The sequence below is a fragment of the Callithrix jacchus genome, chromosome 2, assembly GCF_049354715.1.
Source record: "Callithrix jacchus isolate 240 chromosome 2, calJac240_pri, whole genome shotgun sequence".
NCBI classification, from domain to species: Eukaryota; Metazoa; Chordata; class Mammalia; order Primates; family Cebidae; genus Callithrix; species Callithrix jacchus.
In genome coordinates, this window is record NC_133503.1 from 61,418,664 (window position 1) to 61,432,213 (window position 13,550).

General features: G+C 43.4%; 1 long non-coding RNA gene across 2 annotated transcripts in view; it reads right to left on the reverse strand.

Annotated features, from left to right (window-relative positions):
* The window catches only part of LOC144581550 (uncharacterized), a 36,495-nt gene extending 23,295 nt beyond the window's left edge, over window positions 1–13,200 (reverse strand). For both annotated transcript variants that reach the window (XR_013532503.1, XR_013532504.1), the window contains exons 1-2: window positions 10,075–13,200; window positions 7,590–7,696 (exon numbers count right to left, since the gene is read on the reverse strand). This is a non-coding gene — a long non-coding RNA (uncharacterized LOC144581550). The remainder of the gene's footprint in view (window positions 1–7,589; window positions 7,697–10,074) is intronic.
* Between the last annotated feature and the right edge of the window lie 350 nt (window positions 13,201–13,550).

Here is a 13,550-nt window from a genome sequence, read left to right on the forward strand (position 1 = left end):
TTTGTAGCAATTGTGAATGGCAGTTCATTCTTGATTTGGCTTTCTTTAAGTCTGTTATTGGTGTAGACGAATGCTTGTGATTTTTGTACATTGATTTTGTATCCTGATACTTTGCTGAAGCTGCTTTTGGGCTGAGTTTTTGGGCTGAGGCGATGGGGTCTTCTAGGTATACTATCATGTCGTCTGCAAATAGAGACCATTTGGCTTCCACCTTTCCTATTTGAATACCCTTTATTTCTTTTACTTGCCTGATTGCTCTGGCTAGAACTTCCAGTATTATATTGAATAGGAGTGGTGAAAGAGGGCATCCTTGTCTAGTGCCAGATTTCTAAGGGAATGCTTTCAGTTTTTGCCCATTCAGTATGATGTTGGCTGTTGGTTCGTCATAAATAGCTTTTATTTATTTATTTTTTTTTAAAAGAGAAAAAGAAGGGGAAAAAAAGAAAAAGAGGCAAAGAGGAATATTACTTCATTCCTAAAATGGGTTTCAATAATGGCCGATCAATATTTTGAGTTTTTAAAGTGGTTAATGCATATTTTATGTGTTTAAAATGGAGACCTCTATTGTGTTTATTTGTTCTGGCTCTGAGTTCAAGTCCTGGATATCGTTATCAATTTGTTGTCTCATTGAATGTAAATCTCATTATGTGTCTTGTGTATCTGGGTGTTAAGATCTCTTATTGTTACATTAATCCTTTTACCCTTGCATCCTTGTAGCTTTGAAATCTATTTTATTAAGTGTGAGAATTGCAACTCCTGCTTTTTATTTATTTATTTTTGCTCTCCATTTGGTTGGTGAGTTTTTTTCCATCCCCTTGTTTTGAGTCTTTGTATATCTTTAGATATATCGTTAGATTTTGTGGATAATGTATATTTTGTGTGTTTAAAATGGAGAGCGCTATTGAGTTTATTTGTTCTGGATCTTAGTTCCAGTCCTGGATATTGTTATCAATTTTCTGTCTTGTTGAATCTAAATCTCATTATGGGTCTTACGTATCTGAGTGTTAAGATCTCTTATTATTACATTAATCCTTTTATCCTTGTATCCTTGTAGCTTTGAAATCTATTCTGTCAAATGTGAAAATTGCAACTCCTGCTTTTTATTTATTTATTTTGCTCTCCATTTGGTTGGTACGTTTTTTTTTCCAACCCTTTATTTTGAGTCTATGTATATCTTTGGATATACCGTTAGATTTTGTCTGTCTCTTTTGATTGGGAGATTTGGTTGATTTAAATTTAGGGTTGCTGCCGTTTGATATTAACTGGCTATTTTGTCCTTTCATTGATAAAAATTCTTCTTTATGTTAATGCTCTTTACTTTTTGGTGTATTTTTAGAAAGGGTCATACTGGTTGTTCCTTTCTGTGTATAGTGCTTCTTTTAGAAGTTCTCGTAAAGCAGGCCTGGTGGTAATAAAATCTCTGAGTACTTGCTTGTTCCTAAAAAATTTTATTGTTCCTTCAGATGTAAAGCTTAAATTGGCAGGATATGAAATTCTGGGCTGAAAGTTCTGTTGATTAAGTATATTGAATATTGGCCCCCACTCTCTTCTAGCTTGTAGGGTTTCCGTTGAGAGATCTGCTGTAAGCCTAATAGGCGTACCTTTATGGGTAACTTGATCTTTCTCTCTGGCTGCCCTTAATATTTTCTCCTTCATTTCGATCTTGGTGAATCTAACGATTATGTGCCTTGGGGTTGGTCTTCTTGAGGAATATCTTTGTGGTGTTCTCTGTATTGCCTGGGGTTGAATAGTGTCCTGTTTTGCTAAATTAGGAAATTTTCCTGGATAATATCCTGGAGAGTATTTTCCAGCTTGAATTCATTCTCTCCGTCACATTCAGGTATACCAATCAAGCGTATATTAGGTCTTTTCACATAGTCCCATATTGCTTGGAGATTTTGCTCATTCCTTTTTATCCTTTTTGCTCTATTCTTGTCTTGTCGTTTTGTTTCATTAAGTTGATCTTCGACCTCTGATACCCTTTCTTCTGCTTGATCCATTCGGCTGTTTAAGCTTGTACATATTTCACTAAGTTCTCGTGTTGTATTTTTCAACTCCATAAGTTCATTTATATTCCTCTTTATATTGTCTATTCTTTTCAACATTTCATCTAACCTTTTTCCAAGTTCTTAGTTTCTTTACATTGGGTTAGAACAAGTTCCTTTAACTCCCAGAAATTTCTTATCATCCACCTTTTAAAGCCTACTTCAGATAATGGAACACAGTGCTTTTCCATCAGGGCTTGTTCCATTACTGATGAGTCCTTTTCCATCAGGGCTTGTTCGGTTGCTAATGAGTCCTTTTCCATCAGGGCTTATTCCGTTGCTGATGGGTTCTGATTTTGAGTATACTCGGCCTTCTTAAGCTGTTTTTTTCCCTTCATTGTAGATGACCCACCTTTCTAATTAGTTTTCTGAGTCGACATCCGACTTATTGATTCCCAGTGCTGGGATCAGAGCAACCCACTGTGGCAGCCCAAATAGCACCGGTAAGACTGATGGTGCTCTTCTGCCCGGGAATCTCTGGTCTGGCTTCCCTCTCGAGTCCACAACAAGCGGCTCTGAGTTCCCGGAGCTCCAAACTCCAGTCAGTAGGGGAAGCAGTCCCGTTGGCTCTGCATGAAGAGCTGCTGCGCCGAGATGCCGGCAAAACCGCTGCGGCAGCCACAAGAGTCGTGCTGGCGACCGTGGGGCTCCTCCACTGGGAATCGGCTGATCGGTGAGTGATGAAAATTCGTCTAAAAGTGTGGCGTCGTCTCGTTCTCTGGGCTTTCACTGGGAGCTACAATCCTGAGCTGTTAGTGGTCGGCCATATTGGATCGATCTCCAAGATCTTGGATTATTACTTTGAGATACGTTCCATCGATACCAAGTTTATTGAGAGTTTTTAGCATAAAGCGCTGTTGAATTTTGTCAAATGCCTTCTCTGCGTCAATTGAGATAATCATGTGGTTTTTGCCCTTGGTTCTGTTTATGTGGTGAATTACATTGATAGACTTGCGTATGTTGAACCAGCCTTGCATCCCCGCGATGAATCCTACTTGATCATGATGAATACGTTTTTTGATTTGCTGTTGCAATCGGCTTGCCAATATTTTATTGAAGATTTTTGCATCTATGTTCATCATGGATATTGGCCTGAAGTTTTCTTTTCTTCTTGGGTCTCTGCCAGGTTTTGGTATCAGAATGATGTTGGTCTTGTAAAATGATTTGGGAAGGCTTCCCTCTTTTTGGATTGGTTAAAATAGTTTTAGAAGGAATGGTACCAGCTCCTCTTTTTGTGTCTGGTAGAATTCGGCTGTGAATCCGTCTGGACCTGGGCTTTTTTTGAGTGGTAGGCTCTTAATTGCTGCCTCGACTTCTGACCTTGTTATTGGTCTATTCATAGTTTCAGCTTCCTCCTGGTTTAGGCTTGGGAGGACACAGGAGTCCAGGAATTTATCCATTTCTTCCAGGTTTACTAGTTTATGTGTATAGAGTTGTTTATAATATTCTCTGATGATGGTTTGAATTTCTGTGGAGTCTGTGGTGATTTCGCCTTTATCATTTTTTATTGCATCTATTTGGTTGTTCTCTTTTCTTTTTAATCAATCTGGCTAGTGGTCTGTCTATTTTGTTGATCTTTTCAAAAAACCAGCTCTTGGATTTATTGATTTTTTGAAGGGTTTTTCGTGTCTCTATCTCCTTCAGTTCAGCTCTGATCTTAGTTATTTCTTTTCTTCTGCTGGGTTTTGAGTTTTGTTGATCTTGCTCCTCTAGCTCTTTCAATTTTGACGATAGGGTGTCAATTTTGGATCTCTCCATTCTCCTCATATGGGTACTTATTGCTATATACTTTCCTCTAGAGACTGCTTTCCATGTGTCCCAGAGGTTCTGGCATGTTGTGTCTTTGTTCTCATTGGTTTCGAAGAACTTCTTTATTTCTGCCTTCATTTCATTGTTTACCCAGTCAACATTCAAGAGCCAGTTGTTCAGTTTCCATGAAGCTGTGCGGTTCTGAGTTGGTTTCTGTATTCTGAGTTCTATCTTGATTGCACTATGGTCTGAGAGGCTGTTTGTTATGATTTCAGTTGCCTTGTATTTGTTGAGCAGTGCTTTACTTCCAATTATGTGGTCAATTGTTGAGTAGGTGTGATGTGGTGCTGAGAAGAATGTGTATTCTGTGGATTTGGGGTGGAGAGTTCTGTAAATGTCTATCAGGTTTGCTTGCTCCATGTCTGAGTTCAAGCCCTGGATATCCTTGTTGATTTTCTGTCTGGTTGATCTGTCTAATATCGACAGTGGAGTGTTAAAGTCTACCACTATTATTGTGTGGGAGTCTAAGTCTCTTTGTAAGTCATTAAGAACTTGCCTTATGTATCTGGATGCTCCTGCATTGGGTCCATATATGTTTAGGATCCTTAGCTCTTCTTATTGTATCGATCCTTTTACCATTATGTAATGGCCTTCTTTGTCTCTTTTGATCTTTGTTGCTTTAAAGTCTATTTTATCAGAGATGAGAATTGCAACTCCTGCTTTTTTTTGCTCTGCATTTGCTTGGTAAATCTTTCTCCATCCCTTTATTTTGAGCCTTTGTGTATCCTTGCATGTGAGATGGGTTTCCTGGATATAGCACACTGATCGGTTTTGGATTTTTATCCAATTTGCCAGTCTTTGTCTTTTGATTGGTACATTTAGTCCATTTATATTTAAGGTTAATATTGTTATGTGTGAATTTGATACTGCCATTTTGATGCTAAGTGGCTGTTTTGCCCATTAGTTTTTGTAGATTCTTCATTATGTTGATGCTTTTTAGCATTTAGTGTGATTTTGGAATGGCTGGTACTGGTTGTTTCTTTCTATGTGTAGTGCCTCTTTTAGGAGCTCTTGTAAAGCAGGCCTGGTGGTGACAAAATCTCTGAGTACTTGCTTGTTCGCAAAGGATTTTATTTTTCCTTCACTTCTGAAGCTCAGTTTGGCTGGATATGAAACTCTGGGTTGAAAGTTCTTTTCTTTAAGAATGTTGAATATTGGCCCCCACTCTCTTCTGGCTTGTAGTGTTTCTGCCGAGAGATCTGCTGTGAGTCTGATGGGCTTCCCTTTGTGGGTGAGCCGACCTTTCTCTCTGGCTGCCTTTAGTATCTTCTCCTTTATTTCAACCTTGTTGAATCTGACGAATATGTGACTTGGGGTTGCTATTCCTGCGGAATATCTTTGTGGTGTTCTCTGTATTTCCTGTATTTGAGTGCTGGCCTGTCTTGCTAGGTGGGGGAAATTCTCCTGGATGATGTCCTGAAGAGTATTTTCCAGCTTGGATTCATTCTCTTTGTCCTCTTCTGGTACACCTATCAAACATAGGTTAGGTCTTTTCACATAGTCCCACATTTCTTGGAGACTTTGTTCATTCCTTTTTGCGCTTTTTTCTCTAATCTTGGTTTCTCATTTTATTTCATTGAGTTGGTCTTCGACTTCAGATATTCTTTCTTCTGCTTGGTCAATTCGGCTATTGAAACTTGTGCATGCTTCATGAAGTTTTCATATTGTGTTTTTCAGCTCCTTTAATTCATTCATATTCCTCTCTAAGTTATCCATTCTTGTTATCATTTCCTCATATATTTTTTTAAGTTCCTTAGTTTCTTTGCATTGATTTGAAACATGTTCTTTTAGCTCACAAAAGTTTCTCACTATCCACCTTCTGAAGTCTAATTCCGTCATTTCTTCACAGTCATTCTCCATCCAGCTTTGTTCCCTTGCTGGTGAGGAGTTTTGGTCCTTTCTAGGAGGTGAGGTGTTATGATTTCGGGTGTTTTCCTCCTTTTTTCGCTGGTTTCTTCCCATCTTGGTGGATTTATCTGCTTGTTGTCTGCGTAGTTGCTGACCTTTCGATTGGGTCTCTGAGTGGACACCCAGATTGTTGATGATGAAGTATTTCTGTACTTGGTTTTCGTTCTACCAGTCTAGCCCCTTTGCTGTACAACTTCTGAGGTCCACTTCAGGCCCTGCTTCTCTGGGGTGCACCTCTAGCAGCTGTGGCACAGTGAGGGATGCTACCGGTTTCTTTTTCTGCTATCTTTGTCCCAGAATGATGCCTGCCAAATGTCAGTCTTTTGGATATAGAGGGGTCAGGGAGCTGCTTGAGGAGACAGTCTGTACTTTATAGGAGCTCAATTGCTGAGCTGTGATCTCTGTTGTTCATTCAGGGCTGTTAGGCTGCTATGTTTAATTGTGCTGCAACAGAGCTCATTTAAAAAAACCCTTTCTTTCTCATATGCTCTGTGTTGGGGGGTTTGGGCTTTATTTTTGGATGTTCTTTGAGATGTCCTGCCCAGCTAGGAGGCAGACTAGCCACTGTTTGCCTGCCGAGGCTCTGCCCTGCTGTTGTGAGGCTCGCCCTGTTAGGTCAGGCTCTGCTGTTCTGCTGTGGTCTCCGCCACACCCTGAGGCGGAGTCTCTCTGTTGTAGCGGGTTGCCTCGGCAATGGCAGGCTGCATAAGCAGTGGGCGTGTATCTCAGTAGGGACAGGTTGCCTCGGCAATGGCAGGCTGCCTCAACAGTGGGCGTGTAGTTGTGGTGGGTTGCCTCGGTAATGGTGGATGCCCCTCCCCCACAGAGCGTCTCTGACTGACTGCACGGGGATCGCTTGAAATTGCGGTCTTGTTCGTCCCACCGGGCGAGCCCGAACGCTCTGTCCCTGCAATCCCCTGGGCAGGCCCACTGTCCAAGTCTTCCTCAGTCTCAAGTCCAGCCTTCTCAAGTCTCAGGTTGCCGGCTCAACAGGGCACCCGGACAAGCACGTCCTGTGGGAGCGATGGGCAGGGCCAGCCGCCACCACCCCGGCTGCTGGCTTCGCCAGGCAGAGGCACTGCCAGGCATCCAGCGTCTCCCCTATATTTGTGAATCTCCCCATTCCGTGGGCAACAAAGATCAGTCTGGAAATGCAGCTCCGACTCACCTCTCCGCGAAATCAAAGAGCGTAAATGAAAATTTTTATCCGATGGAATATCAAACAAGATATTCTCTCTGAAATCTATCCCTTTCTTTCCTCTTTGTGTTTTTTTATCTTTTAAGCTCTAATGACAAAATACATTATACAGTTAATAAAAATGGAAATAAGTGAACAAATATATTAAAGATGACAAACACAGGGAGAGGTGGTGCTGAGTGGAACACAAACATATTGGACTCATGTGTCAATCAGTTGAGAGATTCTCCAACCCACATCCTGCTAAGGTACTTGAACACCACGCTCTCAGAAGGCACTGCACTTGCCTCCTGTGTGCCTGATGTGTATTTCCTTTGCAAGTTCATACACTATCTCATTAAGGTGGGTTTTTCTTGCACTTTGGGAGAGTTATTCTCCCTTCACAAGCCTGAGAGAAACCAGAGGACAAGATGCATGTGTGCCTTTTCTCCTTAGTACCAGCACCAAAGTGTCTGCCAGGAAAGGAAGCTGGGACTGAGAGAAAAAAAAATCTTAATATTCAAAACAGTTAGCTTTTTAGAGAAAATGTATATCAGAAAACTGCTCTCTGCAAAAGGGCATCTAGCTGTTTCCCTAAGATGCCCCGCCCCACACCTCAGGCTCTCTACTGGGAGAGAGCTGATACTCACCAGACACTCCAAAAGACAGGGCCACTGTGAGCATCTTGGGTCACCCCCAGACAGTTGTAACACCCAGAACCAGGAAAATACAGAAGAGTGGCTGAGGACACATCACCCTGCAAAGATACCAAAAAGCAACCTCAACCAAAAGAAATTTTGTTAAGGTGTGTGCCTAAGCAAGATAAACAGAGAGGTGCAAAGATTTGTTACAGTATTGTCAGGTAATTATTCTTTACTTTTCTGTCATGTGAAATGTTCACAAACAGAAAAGTAAGAGACAACCACCACCCTATAAAACAAAAATAAACAATTAAAATTTTGTGTTTGTTTTAAAACCAAATAAAGAATTAATAGTTAATAATGTTTCGACTTGGAGAGGGATAATTGGCATTTGGGAAAGTGAGTCATAAATTGGAGATTTAGTTTCCTTTTTTTTTTTTTTTGAGACAGAGTCTCGCTCTAGTAGAGCCAACTTGGTTTAATGCAATCTCCACCTCCTGGGTTCAAGAGGTCTCATTCTCCTGACCAGGATGATCTCATTCTCCTGACCTCATGATCTACCCGACTCAGTCTCCCAAAGCGCTGGGATTATAGGCATGAGCCACCTCACCTGGCTGGAAATTCAGAATTTTCTAGAGGCCCTAGAACAGCTAGGCTAGGAGAACAAGTATGGACTTGGAGACCCTGCTTGCCATACATTTGAAAAACGCAGGGAAAACCAGCCCCGCTGTGAAGCATTAAAACAATTAAATGGCTCACAATTTGACTAAAATGGCCATAGTGCCCTGGGATTCTACCTGAGGAAAAAGAAATTTCCCGTGAATTATTAACTTAGAGAAAAACAAAACTTACGCTTAACCAATCACAACCTGCCAATAAAGCTCTGACTACATAACCAGGACATTTCCACCTGATGCGTGCAAAGGCAATATATAACTGTACCCAAACCAACATTGACTCTGGTTTGCTTCCTCATGCTTCTTTCTTCCTCATGCCTTTTCTTCCAGGCCCACCTTTGGGCCCACCAACAACAAACCACAGCTGAGTGCTCTCTGATTCATAAATTGCTGTTTGGGCAAATAAATGTTTTGTATTAATTCATTCCAGCATTGCTATAAGGAAATACATCAGACTGGATAATTTATAAGAACATTGCTTTAACTGGTTCATGTTTCCACAGCCTGTACAGGAAAAAAAAAAAAACACCAGCATGTGCTTCTGGGAAGGCCACAGGAAGCTTAAAATCATGGTGGAAGGCAAAGCAGGAGCTTCCAACTAGGGCAAGGGGGATGAGCAGTGGTATACAGCTTTTTTTGGTTTGAAATGGAGTCTGGCTCTGGTTTGCCCAGGTTGGAGTGCAGTGGCCTGATGTCGGCTCACTGCAACCTCCACCTCCCAGGTTCAAGTGATTCTCCTACCTCAGCCTCTTGAGAAGCTGGAACTATAGGTGCATACCACCATGCACGGCTAATTTTTGTATTTCTAATAGAGACCGGGTTTCATCATGTTGGCCAGGATGCTTTCGCTCTCCTGACTTTGTGATAGGGGTGATATACACTTTCAATGACAAAATATCCCGAAAACTTTATTGAAGAGACAATACCAAGAGAAGTGGTGCTAAACTATTCATGATAAATCCACTCCCATTATCCATTCACCTCCCACCAGGTCCAACCTCCAACATTGAGGATTACATTTTAATTTGAGATTTTGGCTGGGAAACACATTCAAATTATATCACTGCTTAACTTTCTAAAGATGCCTCCACTTAGGCCGGGGCAATGGCTCAGGCCTGTAATCCCAGCACTAAGGAAGGCCCAATGTGGGTGGATCACTTAGGCTCAGGAGTTCCAGAGCCTGAGCAACATAGCAAAACTCCATCTCTATAAAAATTACTAAGCTTAGCCAAGTGTGGTGGCGCACGCTTGCAGTCCCAGCTACTTAGGGTCTGGGATAGAAGAATCACCTGGGCCCAGGAGGTGGAGGCTGCAGTGAGCCCTGATTATGCTACTGCACTCCAGTCTGTGTGACAGCGTGAGACACTGTCTCAAAAGAAAAAATCCTCAATTTAATTTTTAAGAGGAGAAATGTGGGACTGGGGCCCCACGGACCACTACTTCTTCTCCGGTAAAACTCCGGACTCCATGTGGGAACTCCTTTCCCCTTATTCCCTCCAATCGTCCCCACACAATCTGAAAGAGACTTGCGGTGGCACAGAGCTACTCAGAAAGCGCTCTAGGCTGGGGAGTACTTTGCGTTTAAGGAAGCGGGCAAGACGCTCGGGGTTTTGGCTGCTGTTTTAGCCCCGAATCTGCGACGGAGGGGACGGAGGGAACGGAGGGCACGGAGGGAACGGAGGGCCAAGCTATGCCAGCGGCAACTCGGGTCTGCAGACTCCAGAGCTGACCAAGAGGCCCAGATTTCACCGCAGCCGGTTCCCGCCAGATTCAAACAGCCTCCCCCCCTTCTCAGGATGTCCACCCTGTGTACTGACCGTTTTCCAGCCTCTGAAGGTTCCAGGGTCCTCCCTAGGGATCTCCCAGTACCTACAAGGTCACAGGATAACAGGGTCCGTGGTAGCCTCACTTAGGAGTTCTGGAGCAGAGAAGAACGAACAATGGACACAAGAACTGAACCCAGGGGACCACACCCTTCCAGATTGCAAGGCCGCCCCTTCCTCTCTGTCTGTGAACCTGATTGAACAGTTTTCATGCTGCCATCACGGATTAGCTGGGGCACCAGGCTCCACCCCTTCAGGCCCTGAGTGACAGGCGATGTAACCAGAACGTGCGCTGAATGAGCGGAGAGAGGCAGGTTTTTGGCTGCAGCGTTTTCAGAGCTTCCTCCTGGTGCTGGGACCTGGCCCTGCCTGAGGAACATTTGCATTTAACCTTGCACGTATGATTATGTCACTTTTGAATTATATTTGTGTGTGTATGTATACACTTACAGAGTACACATATGTTACTCTCAAATTAAAATAATACAATGGCAACTATTTGAAAGTTTCAGGCCTGGCGTCGTGGCTCACGCCTATAATCCCAGCACTTTGGGAAGCCGAGGCAGGTGGATCAGGAGGTCAAGAGATCGAGACCATCCTGGTCAACGAGGTGAAACCCCGTCACTACTAAAAATACAAAAATTAGCTGGGCATGGTGGCGCGTGCCTGTAATCCCAGCTACTTGGGAGGGTGAGGCAGGAGAACTGCTTGAACCCAAAAGGCAGAGGTTGCGGTGAGCCGAGATCGTGCCATTGCACTCCAGTCTGGGTAACAACAGCGAAACTCCGTCTCAAAAAAAAAAAAAAAAAAAAAAAAAAGAAAGTTTCAGATTTTACAACCATCCTGACCTCTGGTCTTCTGAGCGGGAAGCCTGAGCTTTAAAAAAGGTGGCAATGGGATGTGGGGGCGGGCGGCGGGCCAGATTAGGACGGCGCACAGGGCTGCGGGACCGGAGACAGAGACTAAGCCGGTTGGGCACAGTGGAGGGGCTGTGTCCTGTGCTGGCACGCTGGAAGCACTTCCATATCAAAGTGAATCTGGCGGATGAGGCACAGCTGGCGCCGCTAACCATGCGGCCGCAAGAAAAGCTCTGCTACCTACGCGCCCAGCAGGCGGCCTGAGCAGGAGCTCCCGGGAGCGCGCCTTCTACTACCACGCGGAGGCTGGACAACCACTCGATCGTGCGCCCGCACCTGCAGAAAGGCTGATGCTACTGGTGATTAGGGACCCAAGGTTGTCTGGGCTGGAGGAGGGAGAGCTGTGAGCCGGGGACCTGGGTGCTGGCTAAAGGAACAGGAGGGAGTAGGGCGCACTTTTGGAAGGCACCTCTCCCGCCTCTGAGGAGCCTAGATGTCACTCCAGGGTTTTGGGTCCCAGGTGGTCAGGGAACACTGGCCTGCCTGGCGGATGCGCACTGCTTCCCACACTCGACACCGACCTAGAACAATGCTGCTCCTGCCCAGCCTATCAGAATGGAGCCTCGAGCCTTCCAGCTCTACTACTGTGTGACTTACAGGCTATTGCTCCCCTCTTGGGGCCCCGGGAGTCCTGTCTTCAGTGGGAAGCACTATGCCACTTTGGAAGGCTCCCATGGGCAGTCAGAAAGCATCACATACAGAGGGGACGAGAAAGGAACTCTGGGGCACCTTTTCTTTTGCCCAGGACAGTCTCACATCCACACTTTTATACAAGCCGTGCCCCCTGCCTGCAGCACTTTTCAGTCTCTTCTCTGCACCCGCAATTCACCTGGGATTGCAGCCTCTTTCAGGAAGTCTTCTCAATTTTTTTTTTCCCCAGGTTGAGAGCACTTAGCTTTCTTTGAGGCCTTCACAAGGCCTTTGAGCAGGGAACAGCCCTGCCTGGGAGTGCAGCCCGTCCTGCCCAAACTCTCAAATGACTAAGGGTGGCAATATGGTCATCCCAGCGCCTTCTCGACTCACCAACTGTGCCGCATCTCCACCTCCAAATACCTTCACAGGAGGCACTTGCGCTCATCCCCTGGGCAGTTTTCTCCTTCGCCTTAAATCCTGATGCCTCACCGATTGCATGGGATCTTGGGGCCTTGGGAAAAGGAGTCTAAAGGGCACTGGCAAATCGGACATGGATCTGGGAGTGGGGAACTGTGCACAAGTGAGGGAGGTCATCACAGGACCTTGCAGGGGATGTGTTGAGGGAATTCCGGGTGGTGGAGACTTTCAGGGTACTACGCAGGGTCTCTAAGCGCTAAGATTACCGGTGTGAACCACCACATACAGTCTAAGAACTGCTTTTAGTGTTTTCTGTATAATGTCTGTCTGCTGGCAACAAATTGCATCAGTTTTTATTTATCTGAAATGTCTTTATTTCTCCTTTATTTCTAAAAGATACTCTTTTGGGCATAAGATTCTGGTGAGTAGCTTTTTTCCTTTGTACATTGGACAAAGAAGTTATAAAGGGAGTGGAAAGTTTCCAAGAGGACAAGCAAATCAAGACCTAAGAATACTGACTGGATTAAGCAACACGGTCATAGTAATGATGGCTGGTAATAGATTAGAGTTGGTTAGAGATAGCGAAAATTATTACAATTAAAGACAGTAGAAGCAATGAGATACTGTCCTACAACAGTCAGAAGGTCTATTATTAAAATGCCAAAATCTAACAGATGTTGGTAAGGTTGTGGAGAAAAAGGAATGCTTACATACTGCAGATGAGAATGTAAATTAGTTCAGTCACTATTGAAAGCAGTTTGAAGATGTCCCAAAGAACTTAAAACAGAACTACTATTTGATTCGGCAATCTCATTACTGGGTATATATTCAAAGAAAATTAAATTATTCTACCAAAAAGGAACATGCACTGGCACGTTCATTGCGATTGCTATTCACAGTAGCAAATTCTCTCAGCACTTTTCATGTTTATTTTGATTTCTGGCTCTACAGACTGTGGGTGTTTTGATTTTACCTTTCTAAGTTATCTCTCTTGCTCACTTTTAGATTTCCTCTTTCTCTTGCTGTTAGGAAGTTTGAATGTTATTTCTATTAAGTATTTTTTTTATCTTTTTTTGAAACACTGCGATTTTGAATTCAAGGGCTTATGTTTAGTTTGAACCTAGAAATTTGTAAATTACCATTAATATTTTTACTTATATTTTTTATTGTAGTGAAAAAAATAGGCATTATTTAATCCTCCTTATAGTTTTCATCTAGTTAAAACTATATTTATATTTTACAAAATTTTGTCTTTTTTTATAGTAGTTGGCTGTATATATTACACTCAATATTCCAGTTCATTAGTTTTCTTATCATTTCAATTTATAGGTTAACTCACACTCACACACTGTGTATTAACTTGATATTCTTTTTTGCTGTTGTTCAAATATGCTTTTAACTTGAGACAGTCTCACTCTGTTACCCAGGCTGGAGTGCAGTGACGTGATATTGGCTCACTACAACTCCCACCTCCCAGGCTCAAGGGATCCTCCCACCTCACCC